Source organism: Sapajus apella, unplaced genomic scaffold (assembly GCF_009761245.1).
Source record: "Sapajus apella isolate SASKATOON/1434 unplaced genomic scaffold, GSC_monkey_1.0 scaffold75, whole genome shotgun sequence".
Classification (NCBI taxonomy): domain Eukaryota; kingdom Metazoa; phylum Chordata; class Mammalia; order Primates; family Cebidae; genus Sapajus; species Sapajus apella.
In genome coordinates this window covers 6546841-6549948 of record NW_022437015.1, presented here as the reverse complement: position 1 = coordinate 6549948, position 3108 = coordinate 6546841, and positions in this window count along the sequence as shown.

Below are 3108 nucleotides of genomic sequence, written 5' to 3'. Positions count from 1 at the left end.
GTGCTTTCTGTGAGCCAGGCATTGTTCTAAGTTCTTTATATATCTCATCACATATAATCCTTCCTACAATTCTATGAGATTTGTTTTACTAGCCCCATTTTACATATGAGAAAAGTAAGGCACAGGGAGTTTAGGTAACTTGCTCAGGGTCACACAGTTAGGTAATGGAAGGGAACAGGTAATTTGAAATCAGATCTGTCATGTAACCAGGACAGACTTAAAGTCTGTACTTTTATGTACTATTCCCTACTGCCGCCAATATATTCCTCTCCACACTTGTGAATCATGGTGCCCTATCCCTTTGAATTTGCAAATGTCTTTGAAAGGTATATTACATAAGCCTTATCAGTTACTATCATCTCCATTTGTGAGTTTCAAATACTTTTTTCAATTTCTTTCTTCATCTGCTAAACACTTACTGAGCACCTACTTGGCACCAGGCATTGTAGGTATTGAGGGTATAAAAATAAAAATAAGATACATATCCAACTTTCTTTTTTTTCTTTTTCTTTATTTTTTTGAGACAGAGCCTCACTCTGTTGCTCAGGCTGGAGGGCAGTGGCACGATCTTGGCTTACTGCAACTTCTGCCTCCCAGGTTCACGTGATTCTACTGCCCCAGCATCCCGAGTAGCTGGAATTACAGGTGTGCACCACCACACCTGGCTAAATTTTGTATTTTAAGTCAAGACATGGTTTTACCATGTTTGCCAGGCAGGTCTCAAACTCTTGACCTCAGGTGATTCACCCACCTTGGCCTCCCAAAGTGCTGGGATTACAGGCATGTGCCACCATGCCCAGCCACATATCCAGTTTTCTAAGACCTCCCAGTTTAGTAATCTTGTGTCAATGAATGAGTTTGACTTATTGGGGGCAAGCATGAATATATTGATAAAAAAGATTTTCTGTTTTGTCTTCTATGTATCCCAGCCCCTAGATTAGTGTTTGCCACAAAATACATACTCTAAATGAATACATAAATAAAATAGAGCACTGAAGTCAAGGTTTATCACTTTTCTAGTTCTGCAAAGAAGAAGTCCTGATGACAGATGTCATGGTAAAGATTGTAAGGGCTTAGGCTCTTGAAGAAGTTCCAAGAAAGCAGCTTCTCCCACAGATCTTGAGACAAACAACAAATAGTGACCTTTGAACAGGCTGCACCTTGTACAGTGGCAAATCAGAAAATGAAACAAGAAATGAAAGGAGTGCATTCAGCCTGTCCACCCATGTGGAGTTTAATTCACCACTCTTGGCTAAACAGTGTGGTCAGTAGTGAAGTACCTGTTTAATTTCCTATGTAAGCAAAGTGGTTGACCACATAAGATATAATAAGAGATGTTATAAGAATGCTAATCAGCAATTGTGTCTGCTCAAAGATATGACCACTACCTTATCCCTTATATAATCCCCAGAACTGACTGGCCTGCCATAGTGCTTGAAATTCCTACTCCTTTGCTTTAGTGCAGTGGTAAAAACAAACAAACAAAAAACACCACACACACACACACACACACACACACACAGACACCCCCCCCAAAAAAAACAAAAAAAAAACAACAAAAAAAAACCAAACACGAACAAACAAACAAAAAAACCTTTGGTCAACCAGATCTTAGCAAGAGCTATAAATAAGAAACTACCTAGGAGTATTAGGCATTGGCCAAGCACATTTTGATTGAGTAAGGGAGAGAGTTAGCCCTGAACATACTAAGACCAAGGGTAGGTGTGACATCCCAGTAAGCTGGGTGAGAGCTTGACCTAACTAGCCTCAGACATTGCATGCGTTTTGAAGTCTCAAAAACATTTTGCTTAGAACCCTCCCAGGCTGTTTTATCATTCTCATTTTAACCCCACCTTCTATGTACAAAGCCCTGGAGCATATATACAATTCACTTTCACATGTCTTAGATAGTCCCAGCAAGCTTGTTAAGATGTACATCCAATAACTGTTTAGAAAGAAAAAACATTTTCCATCATAGGAAAGTATACCAGGATCATGTTAAGTGATAGGATGGATTCTGCCACTGAAGTCTGGGAGTACCATTATCTCTGCGGAGTGCTACACACATACATCAGGATACTTCTTGGTTACCGACAAAGTGATTTATGAAAGAATACATATACATATACAGTTATGTGTTGCTTAACAACAGGAATACATTCTAAGAAATGTATTAGACAATTTTGTCATTTTTAGAACATCATATGGTGTACTTACAAAATCATAGATGGTATAGCCTTTACACACATGGGCTATATGGTATAGCCTATGATTCTTAGGCTACAAATTTGTACAGCATATGATCGTATTTAATATTGTAGGCAACTGTAACACAATGGTAAGTATTTGTATATCTAAATGTACCTAAACATGGAAAGGATACAGTAAAAATATAGTATAGTGGATTTAAATAATGCAAACCTGCATAGAGCACTTACCATGAATGATGCTTGCAGGACTGGAGAGTTGCTCTGGGTGAGTCAGAATGAGTGGTGAGTGAATGGGAAGGCCAATGACTTTACTGCACACTACTGTAGACTTTATAAACACTGTCTATACTTATGCTGTACTAAGTGTACTAAAAACATGTTTTTCTTCAATAAAAAATTAACCCTAGTTTACTGTAACTTTTTTAGTTGATAAAATTTTTATTTTTTAACTTTTTGGTCCTTTTGTAATCGTGCTTTTCTTAAAACACAAACATGCTATAGAGTTGTACAAAATATTTTCTTTGTATTCCTATTTGATAAAATGTTTTCTATTTTTATCTTATTTTATTTTTTACTTTTTATACCGTTTTTTTAAAAACTAAGACACAAAGACTCGCGTTAGCTTAAGCCTACATAGGATCAGGATCAACAATATTACTGTCTTCCAACGCTACCTCTTCTCTCACTCAGTCTCCAGGGGCAAAAACACACATAGAACTATTGTCTCCTATAACAGTGCTTTCTTCTGGAATACCTCCTGAAGGATTTGCTGAAGCTGCTTTGTAGTTGGCATTTCTTAATAAGTAGGAGTACACTCTAATGATAAAAGCAATGATTAAAATGTAGCAAACACATAAACCAGTGACCTTGTAATCTTTCTTTCTTTCTTTCTTTCTTT